This window comes from Gavialis gangeticus, unplaced genomic scaffold (assembly GCF_001723915.1).
Source record: "Gavialis gangeticus isolate Ggan-Ray unplaced genomic scaffold, GavGan_comp1, whole genome shotgun sequence".
Taxonomy (NCBI): domain Eukaryota; kingdom Metazoa; phylum Chordata; order Crocodylia; family Gavialidae; genus Gavialis; species Gavialis gangeticus.
The window spans coordinates 195,308,617-195,320,060 of NW_017728992.1; the positions used below are offsets into that span (position 1 = coordinate 195,308,617).

An 11,444-nucleotide genomic window follows, 5' to 3' on the forward strand; every position below is an offset into this window, starting at 1 on the left:
GACAGTGCACATAGAGATATGTAGGGGAGACAGCATCTCTACTGTTGCATTTACACATTGCAACAGGAGAGATGCTCCCTACAGAGAATAAATCTTCTCTGAAAAATCTGTAGCCATTTCAACACTACATTGCATTCATGAGCAGTGAAGAGTGGACCATGCAGACTAAAGCATCCAACCTACTAGTATTAATAAGACCCTTGTTAGAAGGATTTTTCCTAGTGCACTGAGTGGATCGGGGGGAGGGGGTGTTAGATACAGCAGGCAAACAGCATTTAGAGCTTAAAAACCTTTCTGAGGCTACATAAAAGCAAATTCTGTAATACTAAGCACAGAAGAGCCGTTTATACACACACAGTTAAGCCCAAAAGGCCCCCTAAAGTTTCCACCTCAAGGACAGTAGATAAGGACTAGCTAAGAACAATAAATGATAAGAGTTAACAGCTAAAAGAAACTAGAACATACAATCAATTCATTTAACGTATTTGATTCTCAAATCAATACTAAATGAGGTTTAACATCCAGATGGCTTTATTGCTACCCTAAGTGACTCTGATTTAGTTCCTGAAATCTGCCCCAAAGGCTTCCATGAGGATTAGTACCTCATTAGTTGCATCCAGTACATCACGCAATTCAAGGGTTATCAATCCTATCTTATTTGAAATAACATACATTTCGCATTTCCTGGGCTAACATGATATGCAATGAGAGGCAGCTGCTTTAACAGCGTATCCCACTAAATTGCAAAACCAGCAACAAAACCATAAAATTACTGATGCAACACTGTAGGAGCAAAGTGAAAGAAAAGCAGCCAACTCTGGGGGGCAAAATCCAGCTGTGAAATTCCCTACAGACCTCTGATACCAGAAATTGTCTCTACCGCATCCAGTCTGCGAGGAACTGCCTTTGCACAGCATTGTGAGGTGGGGAGGGAGTGGGGCTAATTAGCACTACTAAGGCACAGACTTAATTTATCTGAGTGTAGGCCTGGTGTGAATACAGCTGCATGGCTCCTTGGTCAGGAGGCAGCCCATGCTTATGCAGCTGTTTTCACATGTTGTACCCTCTAGGTGAGGCCACGGGAATGTTCAGGGGAGTTGATCAATTACGGACAAATGGTTTATGTAGACGAAACGGGGGCCCTAAATTGAAGAGGTGGGCAAAGATCAGGCTCACTGCTTTTCTCTGGCAGAGGCTGCCTTCCTGAGCACACACAGTTAAGCCCAAAAAACATTTTCAAATTCAGGACAAAAGTCCCATTTCAAGGGCTCTTTGCACACATGGGCACACTGCCACAATGCATGACTGGGCCTGGAAAATTCAGGAAAGGTGGTCACTGAAAAGAGAAACATCCAAGGGTCCCAGAAATAATATCAGATTTTTAAGTACCAATGCAGGTATCCAGGGAAAACACCCCATAGCACAAAACTGCTGATGGAAAAGTTGTCTTCTACCTACCCAAGTTTATAAATTGCAGCAGTAGAAAAATTACAAGGGCAAGTGAAATTTGGGCACTCCATTTTTCAGATGTGCAAGTTTGTTAAATTTCATTCAGAAAGCTGAACAGATTAAACAGACTGAACCAAGTAGTCTAACTGTCACATGGTCATGTTTGCCCAAGAAGAGGTCAGTCCAAGGTTTGTGTTAGGCTCTAAAGTCAGTTAGAGTAGCATTAAACCAAATTTTGCTTATCATTGCAGTGATAATGACAAAAATATATTTTTGTTTTTTTCCATCCTATTGGATCTTCTACAGTGTGACAAGGGATGTTACCTAAAACCAACCTCAGGCCTTTGAGAGAAAAAAGGCAGACTGATTAGGCTTAACTTGTCATTTTATGATGAATTCCTTGGAAACAAAATGTAATCTAGGCATGTGGTTTAACAGTAGTTTTGAAGGACACAATGGAAAACATAGAAAGTTAGGATTCTATTAGAGCAGACTCTTAAAAAAATAGGAGACTAGAATTCAACTGAGGAAATGGGGTGGGGGGAGGGTATCAGAAAAATGAAGACAGAAATGCTTACATTTGTTTTTAGGAAAGTTTTAAATTTAGTAACACAGAAAATCTATTCAGCTAGATCAGTAAGGCTAAAACCTGGGTGGGAAAATTGAGATGTAAAACACTTTTCTGTATCAGGACAGACCTGGCACATTTCAAAATTTTCAGGAGAAACACAGAGAGTCACCTACTAAAATAACACAATGGCTAGGTACAGACAGTCAAGAAGCCCAAGGCTGAATCAATTCAGTCTTTGCAGGTTAGTCTAAGTGGTACCAATTAAATTGAAATAGAAATGAATAGACGTTTACCTTTGATTAAGGAAATGCAGCCATATGCCTGCAGTGGCTCAAGCCAGAAGCTGGGGGCGCTAGAGCACAGCTATTTGGCTGCATATTCATTTCCTCTTCCTGTTGCCCACAAGGTCTCTGGAATTTGCAGTCCAGAAACAGAGCAGCAGGATTCTGCAGGGCTGCTCATCACTTCCTCTTCCTGTTCCCAGGTGCCTCAGGGGTTTGTAGCCCACAGTTGCAGCCAGCAGTAAGTTTGAGTAGGGGAAGGGGTGTTTTACCCACCTCTCTGGCCCCAGATCCCAGCAGGGGTTTGCCTGGGGCGGGGGGCAGTCCCCTCCCCACCCCCAGATTGGACTGCAGGCCCAGCCATGCTTGCCCCCTGCTCCTTCTGTCAGCCAGTCCTCACTGCTCCAGCTAGGGAGCACAGGGGTAGGGCCAGTTCTGCTCTGCTGGAGCAGTCAGCCCAGCCCAGGGCTGCAAAGCATGCTGGGAAACTGCTTGTAGCAGGCATGCAGCAGCTTGCATGCAGCTTACCAGCTTGAGCAGGACACCGAGCCAATGGTCGAATTTTTTCCACCAGTCAGGAGAGGGTGCCCCCCCCATCACAGGCCAGCTGGGCACTGTGAGTATATCAATTTAGTTGCAGACTGACTGAGCACTGCAACTTTATTAGCCACTGGGCTTTTTGGTTTGGGATCAAGGAGGTGATGTTGGAAAGGAAAGAAATGACAAGTTTCACTTACAAAAAGGAATGAATTTTACTTATGACAACAAAAGATAGAGTTTGCACATATAATAGTTAATAAAAAGGTTAAGTTAATAAACAGACAACATAACAATACAGATTAAAATTGACAGTGATAATAAAACAGATAAAGAAATTAACCAAGAGTTCTCACTTGGTTATTAACTTATCGATAGTCCCTCAGTTAGAAGATGCACGTCAAGTTGAATCAGCGAAGTCAGAAGTCTCTGAACTGGGCTGCCTGAAGGAGAACAGGTGGAAGCCCCTCAGTCAGGATCTGGTTCTCGCTCTCACAGGGAGTAAGAGAGATCCGCGGGCGTACGGGACAGCAATAACCCTTTTGTTCCGTCCTTCCGGAGGGTTACTATGACGTGTGTGTTCTTCTATATCCTAACTATACTATTTTTGTAGTTATGTAGCCATTCATAATACTGCTTTATAGCTGTTATCCTATGGGGTTAAAAGGTGTTAGAAATTATTTTAATAAGTTACTGCCTAAGCTTGGGTTTATCCAATAAGCAAATCACAACACAGCATCTTCATGTTTGAAATTAACATTACCACGCCTAAATCCAGCCCCTTCAGAACTCTCTGACTATGCTTTTTTGAGGTGTTCTTTCTTGAAATGTACTGGATAAGCTAGGCAGTTGAATCCAGTTTTTATCATCATCAAGGCTAAATTCTGAGCAAGAAAGAACTATTAGGTCAGCTAATCTCACAGCGAGAGCTTTGTCTTTGAGGCCTAGTTAGTTCCACAAACAGTTACAAGTTACATTTGCAGGTTACAAAAATACGAGCTTCATATTAGATAAAAGTTCCAAATGCCTCCAAGAAGCACATATTTATTGTTTATTAATTTCTTTGGTTCTGGCTGTCACCCCCCCCCTTCTCCTGACTGGTGCATTTATGATCCAGGGACAGAACTCCCAGAAGGAGGGGTCCTGGCGAGATTTTTGCCGCCTTCATTGGACCTTTTGCAATCTAGGGCAGAGCCCCGGATGGCTATAAAAGCACAGCATGTTCGGCTGGCAAACCAGACCGGCGAGGGACAAAAAGAGCAGAGCTGAGAAGCTGGGGAGAGCTGCTGCAGTGGACGATAGGCCTGGGGTCCTAAAGACACCGCTGGAGGAGATGCTGCCAGAGCCTCAGCCCTGGGAGCAGAGAGATCCTGCTTGGGCCCCACATGGTGCACATCCCAGTGCATGAAGCCTTGGCCCTGGGAGCGATGAGAGACTGCTCAGGCATTGTCAAGGGGCACCTGCCCTAAGGCACTTTTGGAGCATTGCCAGTCCCTTTCCTCCCACAGAGACAGAAAAGGTGGGCTGTGCTCCACCCCCAAACTCGATAGAAGGCTGAGCCTTGGAGTTGCCCAAGGCCCAACCCCAGCCTATGAAGAAGGAACTCCCTGCGGCATGCAGCAGCAAGGTCCTCATGGGGGCGGGGGGAAACAAGCCTACCACATCCTCACTTGGGACAAGCATGAGTTCAGGGAATAGGGGCTTAACAGGGGAGGGGTCAGAGAAAAGTGACCCTCCCCACCCCCTTCCTTTCAGAGAACTGGGTGAGAGTGTGCCCTACAAAATGGGGAGCTGTACCTAATATTTTGTAAACTGGTTGTACTGTGTGAGTTATGTTATATTTTACCTGGTAAATAATTTTAAGGTTGTTATTTTTCTATTGGAATCTATTTTTCTTGTTGTTTAATTTGTTGAGTATTATATTGGGAAACAGGTATTTACCTGCTGGAGGCCCACACAGGGTCACCCTGTGGACCTAGTGGCTTACCTTAAGGATTTCGGGGTCCTGGGTAAGGGGACTACTCTCAAAGCATACCCTGCACAACCCCATTCCTGAATATAGTTTTAAGTATGTGTATGTATAAGAGTGTATAGTGGTTAATGTTTTTCTAATATTATCTATTGTTTTGGGAGATATATATATATAGTTGTGTGTATATATATTAGTTGTATATAATTCTTTATATGTTAAATAAAGTCTGTATGTAGTTAAGAACATTTTGTGTGGTGTGGCTCTATAAATAGAGGGATCTGTACCCAAGTCACAGCATCCCTCGCACTGCACTGTTGCCTGCCCACCTATCCCATTCAATTGAGGACGGGGAACACCCTTGGGTGTACCTGGGTTACATGTGATTTAACTTGAACCAGGAAGGGGTCTGGGACAGAAGTTTCATAAACTGGTTTGAGCCAAATCAGTTAAGCCTGATACTATATTCAACCAGATTTATCTTAAACCAGTTTCAGCCATTTTGAAACTGGTTTATGTGCACTGAGCTTCTGTTCTGTTACAGGTTTAAACCAGTTTCTGATCACTTAACCCAGTTCCCTAGCCAATAAGCTTGGTGGTGAGGGCACTGACCTGGGATATAGGATACTTGGGTTTTGCTTTCAGATGAGACTTAAACCTGAGTCTCCCACTGCCCAGGTGAAAGCAGATATTCCACCCTTGACACATTTCTCCCACAAGATGTTGATAAATGAACATTTCCCAGTGAAGCGTGATTTTGTTGGAAGTTACTTTACTAACTCTAGTACCTGTGGCAAAGGGAAGAGGGCCAGGAGTTGTGTTGACACACAATCACACTTACAATCTCTCACAAGGATACTGCCAGAGAATTTTGCAAGTTAGAGATTAAATGGAGTTTGCTGATGGCACAAATTTGGGAGGCATTGTCAATACAGAGAAAGGCAAAAATATCATACAGGAAGAACCAACTGACCTTAAGGACTGGAGTAATAGAAATGGGATGAATTTCAATAAAGCAAAGTGCAAGGTCGTGCACTTAGGGACTGATAACAAGAATTTCTACTAGAGCTGGGGGCTCATCGGTTGGAAGTGACAGAGGAAGAGAAAGATCATAGGATGCCTGTGAGCCAAGCGCAATTCTAAAATGCACCAGGGAAAGTGATTTCCTGTAGATATAATAAGGTATTAATGTCCTTCTAAAATTAATTTGTAAAATCTTCGGAATACTGTGCGCCGTTATGGTCAGCCACATTCAAGATAGATGAATTCAAACAGGTATAGGGGCAGAGAAACACAGGAGGATGACTTTTTGACATGCACATGGCAATGAAAGGAGACCAAAACAAACTTGTATTCTACCAAAATGAAGGCTGAAAAGAGGGTACAGTTCCTGCGTATACATATATCAAGGAATAAATACCAGGGAGAGAGGAGATCTAAGGTTCAAACAAGAATAAATCAGTATAAAGTACTCATGAATAAATTTTGCCTGGAAGCCGCAGTAAGCAGCCTCCTAATCGGAGTTGTAGAGACAAAAGAACCTAGCTAGTTTTAGATAGAGCACGCTCAGTTTATCAAGGGGATTACATGATGCAATGTGTTTTCTATTGCCAGGGAATGGATTCTATGACCTTTCCAGTTTTATGCCCTATGTTCCTAGATGGAAAAGATATTTTAAGCTGAACTCTCCATTCCTCTCTGTCAGTGCAGACCTGTTATCTAACAATTTATCTATTTTTTTCCCCTCTTAATGTTTTATCCCCTGGAGTTTTAAATCTCATGTGACGGGGCTTCATTCCAACACTTCCCCCAGAAGACTATGCTCTGCTGTCTAATAGGTTTCACAGTTAGGAAGCTTTCTGTGATATTCTGTCGTTCACTCCTATGTAACCATTCAGAAGGAGCTGACTTCAGATATTATAGTTTTATACAACTTGCACAGATGGGAACAATTTGGAATGGAGGGAGATGAAGGAAGATTTTAGAGTTTGACTTGCCCTTGTTCACCGTCTGTATCAGTCATGCAATAAACACAACGTGTGAATTTCAGTCATTAAGAACAGTGCGAGATTGACTAACGTCTAACACGTTCTCTCTATGCTGATGCACACACAGCCAGTGCAACACCAGACTAAACTTCCTTGGAAACATGCCTTGCCCTGAGCAATGGAGATAACTAATAGTGGGGGAAGTGTTGAGTCAGTTGTCCCTTAGCCTCACCAACAAGAATGCAAATAATTCTGGTACTGCTTTAACGGTGTGGGCACATGCCTCTTGGAAACTGGCCTTTGGTCTCTGACTTTATGGGACAATTCCCATTTGTCATGTGTCAGAAGAAAACACCTCATCATTAGGAGGTAATGTGAGGTTCCAGATCCCATTATTAATCACCTAAACCACTCTCTCTGCTGTCAGTGATGCAATGTCATGGCAGGTGATATGGGCCGAAATATGGTCTATACAATATTTATTAGGCTGATCTATACAGGTTTCATTCACTTAGCTCATCTTTCACTAGATGTAAGATTAGTTAAAGATCAAATGACTCCAACCCTAATGACACATACTGTTCTCACGTGGCATTTCTATTGCTAATTACATGATGGTATGAAGTTATCAAAAAATTATGCCAATGTGGACATGGCTTTGTGGACAGTCAAGCTTGGCTCCCTCCTCTCTAGCTCTTTAATTTGTCAGTTGAGGTGGATGGATAGTCAGAAAGAAAGATCCAAGCAAGCAGTGGTGTGTTTAATTACCCTTGAAAAACAGAAAGGTTCACATAGGACATGACTGACAAAGTCAATTGAGCCTGCTGGACAAAGTCCAAACTCCAGTCCTAATTGCTCTCCTTCTCTGTCTTCGTTTTGGGGAAGGCTACTTATATGTGTGCTGCGAGAGGACAAGGGCAGTCACGCAGAATATATGTCCAGTTCTTTTTTTCCCCAGCAGGACTCAACAAATATTCTTTTTCTGCTAATGTAATAGAATGAGATGCATTATTCAGAAATTTAACATACATATACACACATATATACTCTGCACAGAGCATGTGCTTTCTGCATAGGGGCAAAAAAAGGTATTGTACATACCAAGAGAAGAGAAGTGCATTAAAAGCTCTTCACATAGTGGTGGATTTGTTATAAACCATTAATCCAACAAGTCTAATGGCATTTATATCTTGAATCAGAGATGCTCAGGTTCCTTTATAACAATAGAAATATGTTGGAATCAATTCACTGAAGTCAGTAGATGCTGATCCCTGTCACATGACAGAGCAGTTCAGATGTAATTCTGACTCAAACGCAGAGGAGTGCTGGATGCAACCGCTGATGTGCGTGTCGGTCTCATCTTGCATTACATCCATCAGAGATTAGCAGCCTGCCCTGAGGTAGATTATGGCAGCTATTTAATAGCACACAGTCAACAATGCAGCGCACAGGCATGGGGCATGACACTGCTTTCAACTGAACCAGGGGAAAAAAAAGATGTAAATACACTGATTGGACCAGCAACTAATACTCCAGCTTTTGCAAGAAGGGTTGAATGTTCTTTAATGATGACAAGGATCCTAATTGTATAGCCCATCGCAAGAACAATAGCTGTAGACCATGATACTGCTAAATTATGCCAAGGTGAGTCACCAACACCACCACACAGGGCTCTCCTTTGGGGTTATCAGATATCCCTGATAACCTACCTGCTTAGGCTGCAATATCGGGTGAGCTTTCTGCCTGGAAAGAAGGGTCTATGTGGTGTGTGTTTGGCTATAAAGTATTATTCAAATGTTAAATTCAGAAACATTAGAACACTCCCAAACTGGCAGAAGATGGAAGTGAAGATGAACTCCTCCTCAAGAGGAAAATTGCTAGCAGAGCTACAGATGGGGATTTCAAGAACACCCATTCTTAAAAGTTACCCACTCTCTGTTTAATAAAGATCAGGAAATATTTCAGAAAAAAAGTGACCTGTGATACAGCCACAAACATTTTGAAGGGACACACAAAGCTGTGTATTAGCAAGCTTATGCCAGAAAAGGAAATTGCATCAGAAAATTGACAGAGGCCATGAAAGATTTAATAAAATGGAAAGGCATCTGGCTGTGGAATGTTATAGTATTTAAGAAATGAAGCTGTTAAGATAGCCAGACTTATTAACACTATTGTGTTTGTGTGGGAGTCTTTGGAGATGTGCAAGCAGTCGAAAACTGCAGGGGTCTGCACCTTCCGCTTTCCTTATAAAGGCTGTGACAAATCCTGCAAAGCCTTACATGCTACACTTTATACAGTGTGAGTAATCCCACCGACTTCGGGGATACCATGGATTCACTGTCACTCTTAGGCTGTAAATCAAGCCTGGGAGTCTTGCTAAAGGTTGTGTTGATGCAGCTCAACTATGGGCTCAGGGCGGGAGTCTTGCTCTGTAATTCTCAAGCCTGTGTTATATGCAGGAGTCAAAACCTGGTCATATTGGTTAAGTTAAGTCAAACCTCACCTCATTCATCCCTCCCCCTGTCTCCCTCACACATCAGCCCTTGCAGAAACCAGCCTTCAGCCTTTTAAAACACTCAAAAAGTCTAGTGAATGCAATGCTGGCCCCAGATTGTCCAAACTAAGCACAGAAGTACCCAGTTTTAGCCATTGAATGGAAGGGTGGAAGCTCTCCCATACTCCACAACCACTTCACTGGAAGTGCTCCTGATTCATAGCTGTATCACTGAGAACAGAATCGAGAGTCCTCTATAATTGGGTCCCTGTCTGGTCAGTACTTTCTCCCTAGGAGGGTAGTAAATCACTGAAAGAGATTACCTAGAGAGGTGGTGGAAGCTCCATCCTTGGAGGTTTTTAAGACCCAGCTAGATAAATCTCTGTCTGGGATGATGTAGTTGGGGCTGGTCCTGCTTTGAGCAGGGGGTTGGACAAGATGACCTCCTGAGGTCCCTTCACACCCTCGCTTTCTGTGATTCTACTTTGAATTTGTTTGAGGTTCACCCACTGCCATGCCCAACCTATTGAGAAATTCACAGTTTCTTGCCTAGTATCATTGACAGGAAACGCAATGAGAAATGATCACAAGGCACGGTGTTGGGTGTAAGATTTTCCCACACAGGCTCTTCTTGGAAAAAGCCTCAACACCTAACTTCGTTCTACATATAAACAGTTAATAAATATTCACCAAGACCCATCAATGTCACAGCTAAAACCAAACAGGAAAATGGCAATCTCTTTCCCTTTTGTAAAGGAACTTGTTGAAATAACTGTTTAAGTCTGCCCTCTGTTTACTAAAACAGTGTCGGAAATCTCTAAATCCATTTATCCTGAGGATTATCATCATCTGGTTTCCAGACAACATTCTCATTTCCTCCAGTGAGGTTTTTTGATACCTTAGGCCATTAGCTGTGGTATTGATCTTTCCCTAATACGTGAGATTTCCTACAGCAAAGGCAGTCCTGTGTCTAAAAAAACCTCTGTTTAATCTGAATAGCGACAGTAGCATTCTGTTAGCGACAAAGTTTAACATGCTTTGGTTTCTGTTTATACTAAATGGAACAGGGCAGGCTGTGAATACGTCCTCTGTGGAATAAACTGAGCCCATCCATTATCAGCCGCTTGGAGAAATGCAACTCGAGACAAAAAAAGCAGTGGATTGCTTATGACACACCAGTCCTTGAGCTACTCTTACCATTGTTTGCAGTTGCAGATAGCGACAATGGGACAACTTTCCAAGGGGTCGGTTTGGACTGAAATGTTGCCTAGCTCTTTCGGGGTTCAACTTCCCCCCTCTCTGGCCATGCCTTGCCTCCATGTGGACCAATCAAATTCCATGGAACATTAGTTACACACAAACCGGTTTAAGTCATCAGAAACTGGTTTAAACCTGTAACGGAATAGTCGTTCAGTGCACATAAACCAGTTTCAAAGTGGCCAAAACTGGTTTAAGATAAACCTGGTTGAATAAGACTTAAGTGGTTCAACCTTAAGTGATTTAGGTCAAACTCGTTTATGGAACTTTTGTCCCAGACCCCTTCCTGCTTCAAGTTAAATCAGAGTCCCCCAACATCCCAGCATGCTTTACAGCTCAGCCCTGGGCTGTGCTGTCTGCTCAGCAGAGTAGGGATGACCCCACCCCGCTGCTCCCTAGCCTAAGCAGTGAGGGCTGGCTGACAAGGGGGTAGGGGTGGGTAACCCAGTTGGCACAGCCCGGTCTGCATGGCAGGGATACAGCAGCCCCTGTCAGACTTTCCCCTGCTGGAGGGGGCATGAGCCAGCAGGCTCAGGGGGAGGGAGGAGGGTTAACTCCCCCTGCCTCCCCTCTCCCACCCACATGGGACTCCAGCTGAGGTCTGCCGCACTCCCACCCCCCGGCCACTCATGCAGCAGGGGGCGTGGCCAGAGCTGGCCAGAGCAGCACCTCAGGTGAACAGGGGGCAGGGAGGGGGATTAAAATCCCCTGGCTTCCCTCCCTCTCAGTGGGATGGGGCAGAAAGCTGGGCAGGCCCTGGCTGGACTCCCCATGCTGGGGGGAGAGAGGGGAGGCAGGGGAGTTTAATCCCCTTCCTTGCTCCCCCTTTGCCAGAGCCACTGCCTAGGCCGGCTCTGGCCATGCCCCATTCTGCGCAAGTGGCCAGCAGGGTGGAAAG

The 11,444-nt window shown here is 43.9% G+C and overlaps 1 long non-coding RNA gene across 1 annotated transcript; it reads left to right on the forward strand.

The window, feature by feature from the left end:
* Window positions 1-2,211: 2,211 nt before the first annotated feature.
* LOC109299938 lies at window positions 2,212-11,042 on the forward strand. Its single transcript, XR_002098062.1, has 3 exons — window positions 2,212-2,346; window positions 3,303-3,309; window positions 11,032-11,042. It is a non-coding gene; the product is annotated as an uncharacterized LOC109299938 (long non-coding RNA).
* Window positions 11,043-11,444: the final 402 nt, after the last annotated feature.